At 43.8% G+C, this 22,511-nt stretch overlaps 1 pseudogene; it reads right to left on the bottom strand.

The window, feature by feature from the left end:
* The window catches only part of LOC127911477 (sodium-dependent neutral amino acid transporter B(0)AT2-like), a 37,001-nt pseudogene that overhangs the window by 1,777 nt on the left and 12,713 nt on the right, over nt 1-22,511 (bottom strand).

The raw sequence follows: 22,511 nt of genomic DNA, 5'->3' as shown, positions 1-22,511 counted from the left end.
CACACCGCCTCACGCAGTGCAGGGCGACTTCCCTGGCGAGGACAGCGAGGCGAGGACAGAGGTGAGGAAGTTGATGGTGGAAACGGTGAGGGCGTCACGGTGGCAGTTGTTGCTGGTTGTAGGAGGAATAGGCCATGACTGAGCCAAAGCCCAGGCCGAGAGCAAAGAAGACCTGCGTAGCCACCTGGCGCCATACCTACATCTCACCCCAGATCTCCAGCTGGATTGGGGGGAGAGAGAGAAGGGGCGGTCAGTGGCTAGACACTGGCACAGTGCACTGAATCCTACCATGATAGATACAGTATCTAGGCCTAGTGCATTATTGATCGCAAGGAGTTTGTGTGTGAATTGCCATGGTTGCAAAAAATGGAGTAATTCTGAACCACATACCCCTTTAGAACAATCAGGATCCCACAGTCAAAATAATACAATAAAAGGGTTTGTTTGTCAGTGTGTGCTTAAGCAGTCCCAGTATTAGGCTGTATGTAGTAATATTTGCCAGGTTATCATATTTACTTCCGGAACCAGAAGTAGGTGGTGGGACTACTGGCTGTGCATTCCTCCACTGAGATGAAAGACAAAGACAATGGTCAGGTTCACATCAGGATTCTATTGTGTTTGTACTTGGACAACATTACTGAAAATGTTAGGCAATGAATGAGTGATGGTTGTGTCCTAAATGGAAACCTATTCCTTATATAGTAGTGTTAGGTTCTAATTTTGAATAAATAACTCACGGACACTAGAGAAGCTTAACCAAGTTCAATTCTTCCCAACGGGTCGTTACAGCTGTAATTCAGACACAGACACGGCTTCCCCCATGGAGGTATTCATACCCCACTTTGGGTGTCGTCTCCTCCTTATCGCTAAACATTGCATTATTCTTGCTAAGCAGGGAACTAAGTGATATGAGCCTTCAACAGTATCTTATCAGTACTGTCACATGCGATTGTTTTCCCTGCACTCAGCTCCTCCCAAACTTCATTATGGCACCCCTCATGTCTCTTATGTAACTTGTGTTGTGGTACCATGTTCAGGACACTCTTACCAAGGTAAAGGGTACTGGGAAGAGTTCCCTAAGTAGAACAGGCTTCAGCCGTTAGGATATGCATATAATTAGTAGATTTGGATAGAACACTCCAAAGTTTCTAAAACTGTTAAAATAATGTCTGAGTATAACAGAACTGAAATGGCAGGCGAAAACCTGAGAAAAATCATCCATCCAGGAAGTGGGATTTTTTTTATGTTTGTAGTTTTCCATTGACTGCCTATACAGACTCCATTGACTTAGGACTCAAATTGCACTTCCTACGGCTTCCACTAGATGTCAACAGTCTTTAGAAATTGTTTCAGGCTTGTATTCTGAAAAGATGAGGGAGTAAGACCACTCTGAATGAGTGGACACTGCAGTGTCCCAGAGGTTTTTTCATGCACACGACCGAGAGCGCGCCTTTCTTGTTTTCCTTTTATATTGACGAAGCTTTTGTCCGGTTGAAATATTATTGATTATTATGACTAAAAACAACCTGAGGGTTTATTATAAACATCATTTGACATGTTTCTACATGTTTCGTCTGCCTGTTGTGACTGCCTTTGAGCCTGTGGATTACTGAACAAAACGCGCGAACAAAACTTTTTGGATATAAAGAGGGACTTTATCGAACAAAACAAACATTTATTGAGTAAATGGGAGTCTTGTGAGTGCAACCATATGAAGATCATCAAAAGGTAAGTGATTAATTTTACTGCTATTTCTGACTTGTGTAACTCCTCTACTTGGCTGGTAACTGTTTGTAATGATTTGTCTGCCTTGCGCTTTTCTCAGATAATCGCATGGTATGCTTTTTCCGTAAAGCCTTTTTTAAATCTGACACTGTGGTTGGATTAACAAGAAGTTAATATTTAAACCGATGTATAATACTTGTATGTTTTATGAATTTATATAATGAGTATTTCTGTTTTTGAATTTGGCGCTCTGCAATTTCACTAGATGTTGGCCAGGTGGGACGCTACCATCCCACACCCCCTATAGAGGTTAAGCAATTTAAAGGCAATGCTACCAAATACTAATTGAGTATATGTTAACTTCTGACCCACTGGGAATGTGATGAAAGAAATAAAAGCTGAAAATAAATAATTCTCTCTACTATTATTCTGACGTTTCACATTCTTAAAAATAAAGTGGTGATCCTAAATGACCAAAGACAGAGAATTTTGCCAAGGATTAAATGACAGGAATTTTGAAAAACTGAGATTAAATGCATTTAGCTTAGGTGTATGGAAACGTCAGACTTCAAATGTATACCCCAAACCCGTAGGCGTCGTGACAAAGTTCCTGCCCCACTGGACGGGGCCACACAAGATTGTGGTGAAGCTGTCACCTGTAGTTTATCAAATCAGAATCAGCAACGGTTGACAAAACACCATGTTCAAGTGGGTCCACAGGAACCAAATCAAGTTGTACACAACCCCCATGGGAATAGAAGGGGTGCAGGCCAGCACAGAAAATATAGAAACCTAGCAAAGTCAAAGGTACTAAGAAAATTCTTAAATATACTCAGCGGATCCCTTCCAGTAGATCAGTAGGTTGCACCTAACATCTTACCTTCTCTTCCTAGCTACAAGATATACGTTCGTTGTCACTGTTGATATTGTCCTGCTCTGCGCTGTTCGAAATAGGAAAATAAGTTACATTTGTTGTGTCATAACATTTTCGTTTACAAATACCAAACCACTGAAATAATCAAACGTCTCTAGTTATGCGTTTTTGTAGGATGGAGTTCCTTTGGCTGATCCTGACTCTGCACCCTGGTCAAAACCAACCCAACAGATGTACTCACGAGCAGACCCTCTACGGGTATCGTTCTTTGTGATGATCCAGGACTCCTTTTAACCAACTGTAGAGTACACACACAGGGTGTATGTCTGCCTAGATGCAGAGAACTTATACCACCAACACATTCCACCTGTGGCACATTTTAGTTGGGCCGGGGCTGACTGGACCACCCAGCTAGGCACTGCCCATATGTTGGCCCAACTCCAAAAGTTCACAGTCACCTAGTCAGAACTAGTAGAGCGAAGGCGAGACTCTCGATAGGTGCAGCCGTAGGGTCACTGTTTGCTCTAAGCACCACTGCCGTCCACGCAGTCAGTCTAGCCATAGTCAAGAGAAATGCTAGGGAGATAACTGAAGAGATGCCACTTATCTAGCAACAGATCAAATCACAGGAACTCCGGTTGCAACATCTAGCAAAGTTTCTCCGCGACACTGTTCTGGTGGTAAACACACACGCTACTCTCCTGAACAAAACCCTCCTGTCGGTAGGAAAGCTAGTAGACCTCATGAACCATGACTATGCCCATGTCCAATTGGTTAGATTGTTATTGGAGGTTAGCTCTTCTATGGACCACTTGTCCACGAATTGAATCCCCTCTGTCGTGACTTATTTATCATTAATGTGATGACACGCTATTTATCGAATAATTAACTGTCTGATCATTACGTGATTTTAATTAATTATGTAACAATCAACTCCTTAGTAATCTGGGGCACCACGGTTAAAGTTTGTTTAATGAGTTACCGTTTCCTGAATTAACTTAAGAATAAATCAGGATCTCAATATCATAGCAGTCAGTCATTTCCTCATATCAGTCTCATTCTGAACGTCTCATAATCCTTTAAATCTGCACAAACCCAGGTCTCACTAATCATTCCGTACCACACAAATTGAGTTGATTATTCATTTGCTAACAAGCTAAATGATAACATAAGACACACACACAGTCTAGGTTATTGATTAGAATATAATACAATGACAACACAATATGACACCTGTTACACAAGATGGGGATTTAGAGAGGGAGAGCGGCCGCGAGGGAGAGAGAGTGAAAAGCAACACTTGGATACATTTGTTAACTATGCTTAGTTCAGCCCTAACACCTTGCCCCGAACTGCCGCTCTTATGGGTAAGAATTGTAATGCATGTATTTAGTGGTCTGCTTCATTCTCGGGTGTAAGTCTCAGTCCACAAGATGTCAATGTCCTTTCTCTTAGTTTCCTTAAACTCATTCTTTGAGAGTGATCTTCTGAGGAGGGTAGGAGAGCCATGTAGACAACCGGTGACTTGAAGAGAATAACAATGAGGTCCTGCTTGAATTCACCTTCTTAGATACAGTACTCAACCGCAGGATGGATTGTTAAGAGGCTCCTTCGTCCTTTTCAGCCTTGTGTTGCGTTTGTGGGGTCGCGACAATCTTAGATCACGCTGCAGCGGTGGTCCGTTTTAGTCCAGTATGTTAATTCTCAACTCACGTTTTACACCCTCTGGTAAGAAAGGGTGTATCCGTCTTTATGACACGCTCTCGGGGTTCCCTGGGTCGTAACTAGTTACGAGGCAAGGTATTACAATTGACTATGATCTCGTTTAGACATCTAAAATCAGTCTTATCGTCACCAAAACATTCTCTTCCATCTGGATATTTTCTACACAACATACAGTATGTAAACATCGCATACACACTGTGAAAACTCTTCATGTTACAATGTTTGCCATAACATCTTCATTTAACTTTTACTCACATAGAATAGACATTAATTTTCATATTCCATCTATCATTATTCCTACCCATTTGGCAGATCAAATATATCGTCCCAATGTTGACGTTTCAGTTTTGGACAGTAAACTCATATGGCAAATAGACATTCCGATCTCTCACATTAGACCAGAAAGGAGTTGGTCTGCTGTCTTACAATTTACGATGGGTGTGAGGTCATAAAAAACAAACACCTCCATACCTCTCCCCCTCTGCGGGAGGAAGAGATCTCTCTCTCTCAATGGTACATAACATATTGACCTCAGTTGCATTTGGCCTATAGTCTGGGGACAGCAATCCCAATACACGTTAATGTTGTTCTCTAAGTGGGATTTTGTCATTCAGGGTGCCACTTTTCTAAGTGCCTTAACTACCCAGCTTCAAGTAGGATGACTCTAGATATGACAGAGACAATGCCATGATATAGTCACTTAGCCAAGACCTTGGATGTATATAGAACATAGTCCAATTAGATGATTAAGATGTGGTAGCTATATCTTACATATTTTGTTTGATTTTATTCATTTTTGTTTAATTCGTTTTGACACCTAGGAAGTGATATAGCCACAAACCCGTTCCCTATACAGCCACCAGTTAGTGCCACGACGCCGCTAATTTGGGGAAGAAATGTAATGATGTATTGCCGGACTGTTGTGTGTTATTAACGTCTGCCTAAGTTACTGCCTAGATCCACTAGCTGGGACAACGGGCCCGGAACGCAGAGCCACAGCCGGACCTCCCTGTCCATTCTGGAGGTGGTCTGCAGCCTGCAGAAATCCTACCAGCTTAAACCACCAGGGGAGACTTCTATGGACATCCAATAATCATTCTTATGGTGGGTTGCAACTTGCAGGATCCTTCCAAGGTTGAATCCACCAGAGGGGGACTGTCATGAGTCTCCTGTGAGGATCCAAAGGACCAGGTTACAGTGGATCAGCTCTACAGAGCTCTCTCTCCCACAGAGGGGAAGAGGGATGGATGTGGGGTTTTATGACACCGCATGTCGATCGTAAACCATGGGCAGCAGATCATTTTGGGGCCTAATTTGGGCAAATGGAATGTCTCTGTGTTAGATGAGTTTACCTCCCAAACTACAGCATCAAACAAATGGACACCGGGACAATATCTTTCAGCCTCCGAATGTTGGTAATGATGAGAGATGGAAAATTGAAAATGTATGTCTATTTTGTGATGTCATTAAAAGTTGCATGAAGACATAACGAAAACATTGTAACTTGGGAAGAGTTTTCATACGGTGTACACTGCCGGTCACAAGTTTTAGAACATTTGCTCATTCAAGGGTTTTTATTTATTTAGACTATTTTATACATTGTAGAATAATGCAATAACACATATGGAATCATGTAGAAACCCCGAAAAAGTGTTAAATAAATCCAAATATATTTTATATTTTATGTTTGAGGTTCTTCAAATAGCTACACTTTGCCTTGATGACAGCTTTACCTTGGCATTCTCTCAACGAGCTTCACCTGGAATGTTTTCCAACAGTCTTGAAGGAGTTCCCACATTAGCTGAGCACTTGTTGGCTGCTTTTCCTTCACTCCACTGTCCAACTCATCCCAAACCATCTCCATTGTGTTGAGGTCAGGTGATTGTGGAGGCCAGGTCATCTGATACAGCACAACATCACTCTCCTTCTTGGTCAAATGGCCCTTACACAGCCTGGAGGTGTGTTGGGTCATTGTCTTGTTGAAAAACAAATGATAGTGGGGCTAAGTCCAAACCAGATGGGATGATGTTATGCTGCAGAATGTTGTGGTAGCCATGCTGGTTAAGTGTGCCTTGAATTCTAAATAGATCACAGAGTGTCACCAGCAAAGCACACTGACACCATCACACCACCTCCTCCATGCTTTACGGTGGGAAATACACATGGAGATCATCTGTTCACCCACAACGCATCTCACAAAGACACGGCGGTTGGAACCAAAAATCTCAAATTTGTACTCCAGACAAAAAGACAAATTTCCACCGGTCTAATGTCCATTGCTCATGTTTCTTGGCCGAAGCAAGTCTTCTTAATCTTCTTATTGGTGTCCTTTAGTAGTGGTTTCTTTGCAGCAATTCGACCATGAAGGCCTGATTCACACAGTCTGCTCTGAACAGTTGATTGAGGTGTGTCTGTTACTTGAACTGCAATTTCTGAGGTGCAGTTGACTCTAATGAACTTTTCCTCTGCAGCAGAGGCAATTCTGGGTCTCCCATTCCTGTGGCGGTCCTTATGAGAACCAGTTTCATCATTGCGCTTGATGGGTTTTTGCAACTGCACTTGAAACATTTTTCAAAGTTCTTGAAATTTTCCACATTGACTGACCTCATGTCTTAAAATAATGATGGACTGTTGTTTCTCTTTGCTTATTTGAGCTGTTCTTGCCATAATATGGACTTGGTCTTTTATCAAATAAGGGTATATCCTGTATACCCCCTACCTTGTTACAACACAACTGATTGGCTCAAACACATTGAGGAAAGAAATTCCACAAATTAACTTTTAAGAAAGCACACCTGTTAATTGAAATGCATTCCAGCTGACTACCTCATAAAGTTGGTTGAGAGAATTGTTGTCGTGGACATTTCCTTAATTACCAAATGATGAGAGAGCAAATCACACGAGTCAGAGTTATGCTTAATCTCCACCTTTAATAATAGTTAAGCTTTTGCAATAGCATTTTGACTTTCAACAGTTCAGTATCTCTAATGAAAAGTTGAGTCCCCAACATAATGGCAAATGGGTTCCTTTATAGCAAAGATCCACCCCCTCCTAGACGACATGACAAAACACAGGTCTTAGGAACTTACACAAAGAAAAAACCTTACATCAGAGAGAATATCCCCTAGTCAGACAGAGTGGGCTATAAATTATCGTTCAGTTTGGTCTCCTAAACAAAGCTCTTATCTCGTCCTTGGTACAAAATGGTACCAAGACATTACCCCCACCCTATGATATATATCAAATTGTCATTTAGATAGAACCAATTCTAAATACAACCAATCCTGGACAAACTCACGGAGAGGAGAGTGACCCTATAGGTCAACAAAGAGGGAGCATAGAATGATTCCAGACACTGCCATCCTCCTTTCCCCGATGAGAAAAGTAGGGAGTGGCTGGCACACAAACACAGTGGAGCAAAAAAGCAAAATATATGTTTATACATGATGACACCTTGACCTCTACCCTCTCTGTGGCCCATGCAACTTAGTCTTGACATAGAACAGATAACTGCCAATGGCCACCACTATAGTACAACAAAAGACATTCTTATGAGAAATAACTCATAAGCATATGATGAAGATAAGATGTTTTATCTATGTTACCCACCAATTATGATCATTCCCCAACATTGTGCAAAGCTGTCATCAAGGCAAAGGGTGGCTATTTGAATAATCTGACATATTTTGATTTGTTTAACACTTTTTTGGTTACTACATGATTCCATGTGTGTTATTTCATAGTTTTGATTCACTATTATTATTATACAATGTAGAAAATAGTAAAAATAATGTAAAAACCTTGAATGAGGTGTCCTAAAACTTTTCACCAGTAGTGTATGTCATGTTTACATGCTTTGTGTTGTGTGGAAAATATCCAGGATAAAGAAACTATTTTTGTGAAGATAAGATTTGTGATTTTAGTTCTCTAACGAGATCATAGTAAATTCTGATACCTTGCCTTGTAACTAGCTACAGCCTCAGGGAACCCAGAAAGCGTGTCAGCAAGACAGACACTCCCCCTTTCTTTCAGAGGGTATAAAGCATTTGAGTTAGGAATTAACATACCAGACTAGAAGGGCCACAAGCTGTAGCCGAGGTCTACGATTAGCCACGACCCCAAAACGCAACACGGGTTTGAAGACAAATGAACCTCTTAACAATCAATGCTACGGTTGAGTAGCTGTTCCAAGTACTGTATCGAAGAAGGTGAATTTAAGCAGGACCAGCCGGTTATTCTCTTAAAATCATTGTTTGTCAACACGGCTTTCATCACCACTCTAAGATCGACACGGCTTATTAGCCATCCTCTAAGAGACCACTCATCCAGAAAGAATGCAAGTAAACAGACAACTAAGAAGGACAGTGTGACATCTTGTGGACAATCAGAGACTTACACCTGTGAACGAAGGAGAAGGCCATCCAAAGAACAAGGCCTCCGTCGAACCTTTCTCACCAAGCGGAACACAGCCCACGAAGGCCTGGGCCCAACAGGGATACACAACGACGCCCTTCCACACGTAAATACATACATTACTTCTTACCCATAAAAGAGGCGGTTCGGGGAAAGGTATTAGGTGCTAAACTAAGCGTAGTTTACAAATGTATCCAAGTGTTGTTTCTCTTTCTCTCTCTCTCTCTTTAAATCGCTATCTTGTGTAACCAGTGTCATATTGTATTCGTCTCTGGGGACTTGTCATCGTTTTAAGTTTCTAATCAATAAACTATACTCTGTGTGTATCTTATGTCATCACTTAGCTTGTTAGTAAATAAATAATCAAATCAATGTGTCTGGTACGGAATGATCAATGAGACCTGGGTATGTGCAGATTTGCGGAGTCTATGACATTCAGAATGAGACTGATATGAGGAAATTATTAATTAATGAGTGGTATGATATCTACAGTGGGGAGAACAAGTATTTGATACACTGCCGATTGTGCAGGTTTTCCTACTTACAAAGCATGTAGAGGTCTGTAATTTTTATCATAGGTACACTTCCACTGTGAGAGACGTAATCGAAAACAAAAATCCAGAAAATCACATTGTATGATTTTTAAGTAATTCATTTGCATTTTATTGCATGATATAAGTATTTGATCACCTACCAACCAGTAAGAATTCCGGCTCTCACAGACCTGTTAGTTTTTCTTTAAGAAGCCCTCCTGTTCTCCACTCATTACCTGTATTAACTGCACCTGTTTGAACTCGTTACCTATATAAAAGACACCTGTCCACACACTCAATCAAACAGACCCCAACCTCTCCACAATGGCCAAGACCAGGGAGCTGTGTAAGGACATCAGGGATAAAATTGTAGACCTGCACAAGGCTGGGATGGGCTACAGGACAATAGGCAAGCAGCTTGGTGAGAAGGCAACAACTGTTGCCGCAATTATTAGAAAATGGAAGAAGTTCAAGATGACGGTCAATCAATCTCGGTCTGGGGCTCCATGCAAGATCTCACCTCGTGGGGCATCAATGATCATGAGGAAGGTGAGGGATCAGCCCAGAACTAAACAGCAGGACCTGGTCAATGACCTGAAGAGAGCTGGGACCACAGTCTCAAAGAAAACCATTAGTAACACACTACGCCGTCATGGATTAAAATCCTGCAGCGCACGCAAGGTCCCCCTGATCAAGCCAGCGCCTGTCCAGGCCCGTCTGAAGTTTGCCAATGACCATCTGGATGATCCAGAGGAGGAATGGGAGACGGTCATGTGGTCTGATGAGACAAAAATAGAGCTTTTTGGTCTAAATTCCACTCGCTGTGTTTTGAGGAAGAAGAAGGATGAGTACAACCCCAAGAACACCATCCCAACCGTGAAGCATGGAGGTGGAAACATCATTCTTTGGGGATGTTTTTCTGCAAAGTGGACAGGACGACTGCACCGTATTGAGGGGAGGATAGATGGGGCCATGTATCGTGAGTTCTTGGCCAACAACCTCCTTCCCTCTGTAAGAGCATTGAAGATGGGTCGTGGCTGGGTCCTCCAGCATGACAACGACCTGGAACACACAGCCAGGGCAACTAAAGAGTGGCTCCGTAAGAAGCATCTTAAGGTCCTGGAGTGGCCTAGCCAGTCTCCAGACCTGAACCTAATAGAAAATCTTTGGAGGGAGCTGATTCGTTTTTTTAAAACATACACACACACACACACTAATGGTTTGTTGAGATCAGTGTGGAAGAACTTGACTGGCCTGCACAGAGCCCTGAGCTCAACTCCATCGAACACCTTTGGGATGAATTGGAACGCCAACTGTGAGCCAGGCCTAATCAAATCAAATGTATTTATATAGCCCTTCGTACATCAGCTGATATCTCAAAGTGCTGTACAGAAACCCAGCCTAAAACCCCAAACAACAAGCAATGCAGGTGTAGACGCACGGTGGCTAGGAAAAACTCCCTAGAAAGGCCAAAACCTAGGAAAAACCTAGAGAGGAACCAGGCTATGTGGGGTGGCCAGTCCTCTTCTGGCTGTGCCGGGTGGAGATTATAACAGAACATGGCCAAGATGTTCAAATGTTCATAAATGACCAGCATGGTCGAATAACAATAAGGCAGAACAGTTGAAACTGGAGCATCAGCACGGTCAGGTGGACTGGGGACAGCAAGGAGTCATCATGTCACGTAGTCCTGGGGCATGGTCCTAGGGCTCAGGTCCTCCGAGAGAGAGAAATAAAGAGAGAAGGAGAGAATTAGAGAACGCACACTTGACACCGAATAGGACTCCAGATATAACAAACTGACCCTAGCCCCCCGACACATGAACTACTGCAGAATAAATACTGGAGGCTGAGACAGGAGGGGTCAGGAGACACTGTGGCCCCATCCGAGGACACCCCCGGACAGGGCCAAACAGGAAGGATATAACCCCACCCACTTTGCCAAAGCACAGCCCCCACACCACTAGAGGGATATCTTCAACCACCAACTTACCATCCTGAGACAAGGCTGAGTATAGCCCACAAAGATCTCCCCCAAGGGGGGGCGCCAACCCAGAAAGGATGACCACATCAGTGAATCAACCCACTCAGGTGACGCACCCCTTCCAGGGACGGCATGAGAGAGCCCCAGTAAGCCAGTGACTCAGCCCCTGTAATAGGGTTAGAGGCAGAGAATCCCAGTGGAAAGAGGGGAACCGGCCAGGCAGAGACAGCAAGGGCGGTTCGTTGCTCCAGAGTCTTTCAGTTCACCTTCCCACTCCTGGGCCAGACTACACTCAATCATATGACCCACTGAAGAGATGAGTCTTCAGTAAAGACTTAAAGGTTGAGACCAAGTTTGCGTCTCTGACATGGGTAGGCAGACCGTTCCATAAAAATGGAGCTCTATTGGAGAAAGCCCTGCCTCCAGCTATTTGCTTAGAAATTCTAGGGACAATTAGGAGGCCTGCGTCTTGTGACCATAGCGTACGTGTAGGTATGTACGGCAGGACCAAATCAGAGAGATAGGTAGGAGTAAGCCCATGTAATGTATGGAAGGTTAGCAGTAAAACCTTGAAATCAGCCCTTGCTCTGACAGGAAGCCAGTGTAGGGAGGCTAGCACTGGAATAATATGATCACATTTTTTGGTTCTAGTCAGGATTCTGGCAGCCATATTTAGCACTAACTGAAGTTTATTTAGTGCTTTATCCGGGTAGGCGGAAAGTAGAGCATTGCAGTAGTCTAACCTAGAAGTGACAAAAGCATGGATCAATTTTTCTGCATAATTTTTGGAAAGAAAGTTTCTGATTTTTGCAATGTTACGTAGATGGAAAAAAGCTGTCCTTGAAATGGTCTTATGTTCTTCAAAAGAGAGATCAGGGTCCAGAGTAACGCCGAGGTCCTTCACAGTTTTATTTGAGACGACTGTACAACCATTAAGATTAATTGTCAGATTCAACAGAAGATCTCTTTGTTTCTTGGGACCTAAAACAAGCATCTCTGTTTTGTCCGAGTTTAAAAGTAGAACGTTTGCAGCCATCCACTTCCTTATGTCTGAAACACATGCTTCTAGCAAGGGCAATTTTGGGGCTTCACCATGTTTCATTGAAATGTACAGCTGTGTGTCATCCGCATAGCAGTGAAAGTTAACATTATGTTTTCGAATAACATCCCCAAGAGGTAAAATATATAGTGAAAACAATAGTGGTCCTAAAACGGAACCTTGAGGAACACTGAAATGTACAGTTGATTTGTCAGAGGACAAACCATTCACAGAGTCAAACTGATATCTTTCCGACAGATAATATCTAAACCAGGCCAGAACTTGTCTGTGTAGACCAATTTGGGTTTCCAATCTCTCCAAAAGAATGTGGTGATCGATGGTATCAAAAGCAGCACAAACATCTAGGAGCACGAGGACAGATGCAGAGCCTCGGTCCGATGCCATTAAAATGTCATTTACCACCTGCACAAGTGCAGTCTCAGTGCTATGATGGGGTCTAAAACCAGACTGAAGCATTTCGTATACATTGTTTGTCTTCAGGAAGGCAGGGAGTTGCTGCGCAACAGCCTTTTCTAAAAATTTTGAGAGGAATGGAAGATTCGATATAGGCCAATAGTTTTTTTTATATTTTCTGGGTCAAGGTTTGGCTTTTTCAAGAGAGGCTTTATTACTGCCACTTTTAGTGAGTTTGGTACACATCCGGTGGATAGAGAGCCGTTTATTATGTTCAACATAGAAGGGCCAAGCACAGGAAGCAGCTCTTTCAGTAGTATATTTGGAATAGGGTCCAGTATGATGCAGTATCATGCAGTATCATGATACCTCACATCTCAAAATAGGGCTACTTAATGTTAGATCCCTTACTTCAAAGGCAATTATAGTCAATGAACTAATCACTGATCATAATCTTGATGTGATTGGCCTGACTGAAACATGGCTTAAGCCTGATGAATTTACTGTGTTAAATGAGGCCTCACCTCCTGGCTACACTAGTGACCATATCCCCGTGCATCCCGCAAAGGCGGAGGTGTTGCTAACATTTACGATAGCAAATTTCAATTTACAAAAAAAAATGACGTTTTCGTCTTTTGAGCTTCTAGTCATGAAATCTATGCAGCCTACTCAATCACTTTTTATAGCTACTGTTTACAGGCCTCCTGGGCCATATACAGCGTTTCTCACTGAGTTCCCTGAATTCCTATCAGACCTTGTAGTCATTGCAGATAATATTCTAATCTTTGGTGACTTTAATATTCACATGGAAAAGTCCACAGACCCACTCCAAAAGGCTTTTGGAGCCATCATCGACTCAGTGGGTTTTGTCCAACATGTCTCTGGACCCACTCACTGTCACAGTCATACGCTGGACCTAGTTTTGTCCCATGGAATAAATGTTGTGGATCTTAATGTTTTTCCTCATAATCCTGGACTATCGGACCACCATTTTATTACGTTTGCAATTGCAACAAATAATCTGCTCAGACCCCAACCAAGGAACATCAAAAGTCGTGCTATAAATTCACAGACAACACAAAGATTCCTTGATGCCCTTCCAGACTCCCTCTGCCTACCCAAGGACGCCAGAGGACAAAAATCCGTTAACCACCTAACTGAGGATCTCAATTTAACCTTGCGCAATACCTAGATGCAGTTGCACCCCTAAAAACTAAAAAAATGTCTCATAAGAAACTAGCTCCCTGGTACACAGAAAATACCCGAGCTCTGAAGCAAGCTTCCAGAAAATTGGAACGGAAATGGCGCCACACCAAACTGGAAGTCTTCCGACTAGCTTGGAAGGACGGTACCGTGCAGTACCGAAGAGCCCTTACTGCTGCTCGATCGTCCTATTTTTCTAACTTAATTGAGGAAAATAAGAACAATCCGAAATTCCTTTTTGATACTGTGGCAAAGCTAACTAAAAAGCAGCATTCCCCAAGAGAGGATGACTTTCACTTTAGCAGTGATAAATTCATGAACTTCTTTGAGGAAAATATTATGATTATTAGAAAGCAAATTACGGACTCCTCTTTAAACCTGCGTATTCCTCCAAACCTCAGTTGTCCTGAGTCTGCACAACTCTGCCAGGACCTAGGATCAAGAGAGACGCTCAAGTGTTTTAGTACTATATCTCTTGACACAATGATGAAAATAATCATGGCCTCTAAACCTTCAAGCTGTATACTGGACCCTATTCCAACTAAACTACTGAAAGAGCTGCTTCCTGTGCTTGGCCCTCCTATGTTGAACATAATAAACGGCTCTCTATCCACTGGATGTGTACCAAACTCACTAAAAGTGGCAGTAATAAAGCCTCTCTTGAAAAAGCCAAACCTTGACCCAGAAAATATAAAAACTATCGGCCTATATCGAATCTTCCATTCCTCTCAAAGATTTTAGAGAAGGCTGTTGCGCAGCAACTCACTGCCTTCCTGAAGACAAACAATGTATACGAAATGCTTCAGTCTGGTTTTAGACCCCATCATAGCACTGAGACGGCACTTGTGAAGGTGGTAAATGACATTTTAATGGCATCGGACCGAGGCTCTGCATCTGTCCTCGTGCTCCTAGACCTTAGTGCTGCTTTTGATACCATCGATCACCACATTCTTTTGGAGAGATTGGAAACCCAAATTGGTCTACACGGACAAGTTCTGGCCTGGTTTAGATCTTATCTGTCGGAAAGATATCAGTTTGTCTCTGTGAATGGTTTGTCCTCTGACAAATCAACTGTACATTTCGGTGTTCCTCAAGGTTCTGTTTTAGGACCACTATTGTTTTCACTATATATTTTACCTCTTGGGGATGTTATTCGAAAACATAATGTAAACTTTCACTGCTATGCGGATGACACACAGCTGTACATTTCAATGAAACATGGTGAAGCCCCAAAATTGCCCTCGCTAGAAGCATGTGTTTCAGACATAAGGAAGTGGATGGCTGCAAACTTTCTACTATTAAACTCGGACAAAACAGAGATGCTTGTTCTAGGTCCCAAGAAACAAAGAGATCTTCTGTTGAATCTGACAATTAATCTTAATGGTTGTACAGTCGTCTCAAATAAAACTGTGAAGGACCTCGGCGTTACTCTGGACCCTGATCTCTCTTTGAAGAACATATCAAGACCATTTCGAGGACAGCTTTTTTCCATCTACGTAACATTGCAAAAATCAGAAACTTTCTGTCCAAAAATGATGCAGAAAAATTAATCCATGCTTTTGTCACTTCTAGGTTAGACTACTGCAATGCTCTATTTTCCGGCTACCCGGATAAAGCACTAAATAAACTTCAGTTAGTGCTAAATACGGCTGCTAGAATCCTGACTAGAACCAAAAAATTTGATCATATTACTCCAGTGCTAGCCTCTCTACACTGGCTTCCTGTCAAAGCAAGGGCTGATTTCAAGGTTTTACTGCTAACCTACAAAGCATTACATGGGCTTGCTCCTACCTACCTCTCTGATTTGGTCCTGCCGTACATACCTACACGTACGCTACGGTCACAAGACGCAGGCCTCCTAATTGTCCCTAGAATTTCTAAGCAAACAGCTGGAGGCAGGGCTTTCTCCTATAGAGCTCCATTTTTATGGAACGGTCTGCCTACCCATGTCAGAGACGCAAACTCGGTCTCAACCTTTAAGTCTTTACTGAAGACTCATCTCTTCAGTGGGTCATATGATTGAGTGTAGTCTGGCCCAGGAGTGGGAAGGTGAACGGAAAGGCTCTGGAGCAACGAACCGCCCTTGCTGTCTCTGCCTGGCCGGTTCCCCTCTTTCCACTGGGATTCTCTGCCTCTAACCCTGTTACGGGGCTGAGTCACTGGCTTGCTGGGGCTCTCTCGTGCCGTCCCTGGGGGTGCGTCACCTGGGTGGGTTGATTCACTGTTGTGGTCGGCCTGGCTGGCCCCCTTGTTGCCCCCCCTTGGGTTGTACCGTGGCGGAGATCTTTGTGGGCTATACTCGGCCTTGTCTCAGGATGGTAAGTTGGTGGTTGAAGATATCCCTCTAGTGGTGTGGGGGATGTGCTTTGGCAAAGTGGGTGGGGTTATATCCTTCCTGTTTGGCCCTGTCCGGGGTGTCCTCGGATGGGGCCACAGTGTCTCCTGACCCCTCCTGTCTCAGCCTCCAGTATTTATGCTGCAGTAGTTTATGTGTCGGGGGCTAGGGTCAGTTTGTTATATCTGGAGTACTTCTCCTGTCCTATTCGGTGTCCTGTGTGAATCTAAGTGTGCGTTCTCTAATTCTCTCCTTCTCTCTTTCTTTCTCTCTCTCGGAGGACCTGAGCCCTAGGACCATGTCCCAGGACTACCTGACATGAGGACTCCTTGCTGTCCCCAGTCCACCTGGCCATGCTCCTGCTCCAGTTTCAACTGACCTGAGCCCTAGGACCGTGCCCCAGGACTACCTGACATGAAGGCTCCTTGCTGTCCCCAGTCCACCTGACTGTGCTGCTGCTCCAGTTTCAACTGTTCTGCCTTATTATTATTCGACCATGCTGGTCATTTATGAACATTTGAACATCTTGGTCATGTTCTGTTATAATCTCTACCCGGCACAGCCAGAAGAGGACTGGCCACCCCACATAGCCCGGTTCCTCTCTAGGTTTCTTCCTAGGTTTTGGCCTTTCTAGGGAGTTTTTCCTAGCCACCGTGCTTTTACACCTGCATTGTTTGCTGTTTGGGGTTTTAGGCTGGGTTTCTGTACAGCACTTTGAGATATCAGCTGATGTACGAAGGGCTATATAAATAAATTTGATTTGATTTGATTTGATTTGATTTGATTTGATTTGCAGTATGCAGCTTGAAGGTTTATGATTATTTTCATCATTGTGTCAAGAGATATAGTACTAAAAAACTTGAGCGTCTCACTTGATCCTAGGTCCTGGCAGAGTTGTGCAGACAACTGAGCTTTGAAGGAATACGCAAATTTAAAAAAGGAGTCCGTAATTTGCTTTCTAATAATCATAATCTTTTCCTCAAAGAAGTTCATGAATTTATCACTGCTAAAGTGAAAGTCATCCTCTCTTGGGGAATGCTGCTTTTTAGTTAGCTTTGCGACAGTATCAAAAAGGAATTTTGGATTGTTCTTATTTTCCTCAATTAAGTTAGAAAAATAGGATGATCGAGCAGCAGTAAGGAATTGAAGGCTAAACCAGAGAATGCTTGCTTTTCTCCTGATTTGGTTTGTTTACCTTTTTGTTTGGGAACCAGTGGATTTCAGGTCAAGGATTGTAAGCAAGTGATTAGAACAGACATAGCATGGTTCACAGATTTAATCCAACAACCATTATGCTGTAAAACTAATTAATTAATTATTTATTTTGAAGTATTGTCATGCACTCTCCCACTAAGATGAAACCCAATATTGATGAGTTGGAAATAAGATATTCTGGTAGCTACATAATGCTTGTGTGAAATTTCACTCGAGGGGTATGATTGATTTCAGAAATGTTCTTGACAGTCAGTGGTGGACTTACCATTAGGCAACTCAGGCTTTTGCTTGAGGCTCACATCATCAGGGGCCCCATGAAGTTGGCATGTTTTCGTCTCGTACATAATGTCTCCTATCTTGCCTTCCTCCTCCAATCGCGGCCCTTCTCTGATGTGCTCTATTTAGTGGTTGTGACAAACAGAGCGGTTTTGGGTTTCTTCCGCCAGTAGTGGGATGCAGGGTGGCGAACAGAACGTGAATTGCAGACTGCATATCTGGCAGCTTCACTAAATAATACCCGCAAACACCAGTCTCAAGGTCAACAGTGAAGAGGCGACTCCGGGATGCTGGCCTTCTAGGCGGAGTTCCTTTGTCCAGTGTCTGTGTTCTTTTGCCCATCTTAATCTTTTAATTTTATTGGCCAGTCTGAGATATGGCTTTTTCCTTTCAACTCTGCCTAGAAGGCCAGCATCCCGGAGTCGCCTCTTCACTGTTGACATTGAGACTGGTGTTTTGCGGGTATTATTTAGTGAAGCTGCCAGATATGCCAATTCACGTTCTGTTCGCCACCCTGCATCCCACTACTGGCGTGCCTCTGAAGCCAAGCAGGGTTGGTCCTGGTCTGTCCCTGGATGGGAGACCAGATGCTGCTGGAAGTGTTTTTGGAGGGCCAGTAGGAGGCACTCTTTCCACTGGTCTAAACAAATATGCCCCTGGGCAGTAATTTGAGATATTGCCCTGTGTAAGGTGCCATTTTTCAGATGGGATGTTAAATGAGTGTCCTGACTCTCTGGTCATTAAAAATCCAATGGCACTTATTGTAAGAATAGGGGTGTTAACCCTGGTGTCCTGGCTAATCATCCCCAGCTTCCATACTTGCAAAGGCTATACGCCTGATGTTCATCAAAGCACATCGCCCTTTCTAAGACCGGCCTGCATGCTTGGCTCTGACACATATTAGTTTCTCAGAATCCCAGGCAGAGTATTGTGAGCAATAAATGAATTATTTAGTGATGTCCTTCCTTACAAGCTGTCTCTCAGTTCTGTGGTCAAACTGGTTGGGTGGGTAAATCACAGGTTAGTGAAAGGGATAGATTGGCCTGACCCAGTGAGGGTGTTAAGGTTTCTCTTGGGTCATACAGGTAGGGCTTTAAGTGCGACCAATTTGGCTTCCCAAGTTCTCGTAGCAAAACAAATATACAAATACTTTTATTATTCTTTATTGTTGAACATAAAATACTGTAAAAACACCAGCAAATCAGATCCAAATGATTTTAATTTTGGAAGTCTGTTCCAAAGTATTGCCACCCTTAATAGAGAGATATATACTGTGGCCAGTTTTTTTTTAGGTACATCCATCTACACTGAACAAAAAATATAAACGCATCTAACATTTCACTGAGTTACAGTTCATATAAGAACATTTGTCAATTGAAATAAATTCATTATGCCCTAATCTATGGATTTCACATGATTGGGCATCACATGATTGGGCATACAGATATGCATGTTTGGTCACAGATACCTTTAAAAAAAAGTAGGAGCGTGGACGAGAAAGCCATCTGGTGAGACCACCATTTCCTTCATGCAGTGCGACACATCTCCTTCACATAGAGTTGATCAGGCTGCTGATTGTGGCCTGTGGATTGTTGTCCAACTTCTCTTCAATGGCTATACGAAGTTGCTGGATATTGGCGGGGGAAAAAAAGTTGAATTTGTTTTGCTTAAAGAACTTGGGGAGTCAAATAAAAAAAAATCGCTGTCAGTTGCTGGATATTGGTGGGAACTAGAACATGCTGTCATACAATTAGATCCAGAACAAACCAAACATGCTCAAGGTCTGGTGAGTATGCTGACCGTTTCTGAGATACTGGAACCGACGCACTTTGGGCGCTTTTATCACGCTCAGTCGCTTAGGTCACTCGTGTTACTTCCGGCGCCGACAGAGATGGCCGCCTCGCTTTGCGTTCCTAGGAAACTATGCAGTTTTTAGTTTTTTTTACATGTTATTTCTTACATTAGTACCCCAGGTCATCTAAGGTTTCATTACATACAGTCGAGAAGAACTACTGAACATAAGAGCAGCGTCAACTCACCATCAGTACGACCAAGAATATGACTTTCGCGAAGCGGATCCTGTGTACTGCCTTTCACCCAGGACAACGGAATGGATCCCAGCCGGCGACCCAAACAACGACTTCGTAAAAGGGGGAAACGGAGACTCCGGAGACGGGCACATCGTGCACCACTCCCTAGCATTCTTCTCGCCAATGTCCAGTCTATTGACAACAAGGTTGATGAAATCCGAGCAAGGGTAGCATTCCAGAGGGACATCAGAGACTGTAACGTTCTTTGCTTCACGGAAACATGGCTCACTGGAGAGACGCTATCGGAATCGGTGCAGCCAGCGGGTTTCTCCACGCATCGCGCCGACAGAAACAAACATCTTTCTGGTAAGAACGTGACGTGATCATAACAACATACAGGTACTCAAGTCCTTCTGTTCACCTGACTAAGAATTCCTCACAATCAAATGTCGACCGCATTATCTTCCAAGGGAATTCTCTTCGATTATAATCACAGCCATATATATTCCCCCCCAAGCAGACACATCGATGGCTCTGAACGAACTTTATTTGACTCTTTGCAAACTGGAATCCATTTATTTAGGTTGCATTCATTGTAGCTGGGGATTTTAACAAGGCAAATCTGAAAACAAGACTCCCTAAATTTTATCAGCATATCAATTGCGCAACCAGGGCTGGAAAAACCTTGGATCACTGGTATTCTAACTTCCGCGACGCATATAAGGCCCTGCCCTGCCCTGCCCTCCTTTCGGAAAAGCTGGGATATGTTTCGTATTGCGTCAGACAACAACAGACGAATACGCTGATTCGGTGAGCGAGTTTATTAGAACGTGCGTTGAAGATGTCGTTCCCATAGCAACGATTAAAACATTCCCAGACCAGAAACCGTGGATTGATGGCAGCATTCGCGTGAAACTGAAAGCCCGAACCACTGCTTTTAATCAGGGCAAGGTGACCGGAAACATGACCGAATACAAACAGTGTAACTATTCCCCCCGCAAGGCAATCAAACAAGCTAAGCGTCAGTATAGAGACAAAGTAGAATCTCAATTCAACGGCTCAGACACAAGAGGTATGTGGCAGGGTCTACAGTCAATCACGGATTACAAAAATAAAACCAGCCCAGTCACGGACCAGGATGTCTTGCTCCCAGGCAGACTAAATAACTTTTTGCCCGCTTTGAGGACAATACAGTGCCACTGACATGGCCCGCAACTAAAACATGCGGACTCTCCTTCACTGCAGCCGACGTGAGGAAAACATTTAAACGTGTCAACCCTCGCAAAGCTGCAGGCCCAGACGGCATCCCCAGCCACGCCCTCAGAGCATGCGCAGACCAGCTGGCTGGTGTGTTTACGGACATATTCAATCAATCCCTATCCCAGTCTGTTGTTCCCACATGCTTCAAGAGGGCCACCATTGTTCCTGTTCCCAAGAAAGCTAAGGTAACTGAGCTAAACGACTACCGCCCCGTAGCACTCACTTCTGTCATCATGAAGTGCTTTGAGAGACTAGTCAAGGACCATAATATATAATAATAATAAATGCCATTTAGCAGACGCTTTTATCCAAAGCGACTTACAGTCATGTGTGCATACATTCTACGTATGGGTGGTCCCGGGAATCGAACCCACTACCCTGGCGTTACAAGCGCCATGCTCTACCAACTGAGCTACAGAACCATATCACCTCCACCCTACCTGACACCCTAGACCCACTCCAATTTGCTTACCGCCCAAATAGGTCCACGGACGATGCAATCTCAACCACACTGCACACTGCCCTAACCCATCTGGACAAGAGGAATACCTATGTGAGAATGCTGTTCATCGACTACAGCTCGGCATTTAACACCATAGTGCCCTCCAAGCTCGTCATCAAGCTCGAGAACCTGGGTCTCGACCCCGCCCTGTGCAACTGGACTTCCTGACGGGCCGCCCCCAGGTGGTGAGGGTAGGCAACAACATTTCCACCCCGCTGATCCTCAACACTGGGGCCCCACAAGGGTGCGTTCTGAGCCCTCTCCTGTACTCCCTGTTCACCCACGACTGCATGGCCACGCACGCCTCCAACTCAATCATCAAGTTTGCGGACGACACAACAGTGGTAGGCTTGATTACCAAGAACGACGAGACGGCCTACAGGGAGGATGTGAGGGCCCTCGGAGTGTGGTGTCAGGAAAATAACCTCACACTCAACGTCAACAAAACTAAGGAGATGATTGTGGACTTCAGGAAACAGCAGAGGGAACACCCCCCTATCCACATTGATGGGACAGTCGTGGAGAGGGCAGTAAGTTTTAAGTTCCTCGATGTACACATCACAGACAAACTGAATTTGTCCACCCCCACAGACAGCATTGTGAAGCCTCAGGAGGCTGAAGAAATTCGGCTTGTCACCAAAAGCACTCACAAACTTCTACAGATGCACAATCGAGAGCATCCTGTCGGGCTGTATCTTCGCCTGGTACGGCAACTGCTCCGCCCACAACCGTAAGGCTCTCCAGAGGGTAGTGAGGTCTGCACAACGCATCACCGGGGGCAAACTACCTGCCCTCCAGGACACCTACACCACCTGATGTCACAGGAAGGCCATAAAGATCATGAAGGACAACAACCACCTGAGCCACTGCCTGTTCACCCCGCTATCATCCAGAAGGCGAGGTCAGTACAGGTGCAAAGCTGGAGCAGAGAGACTGAAAAACAGCTTCTATCTCAAGGCCATCAGACTGTTAAACAGCCACCA

Source organism: Oncorhynchus keta, chromosome 24, assembly GCF_023373465.1.
Source record: "Oncorhynchus keta strain PuntledgeMale-10-30-2019 chromosome 24, Oket_V2, whole genome shotgun sequence".
In the NCBI taxonomy this organism is placed as follows: Eukaryota; Metazoa; Chordata; class Actinopteri; order Salmoniformes; family Salmonidae; genus Oncorhynchus; species Oncorhynchus keta.
The sequence above is the reverse complement of the archived record's forward strand: the minus strand, read 5'-3'. Positions and strand labels throughout refer to the sequence as shown.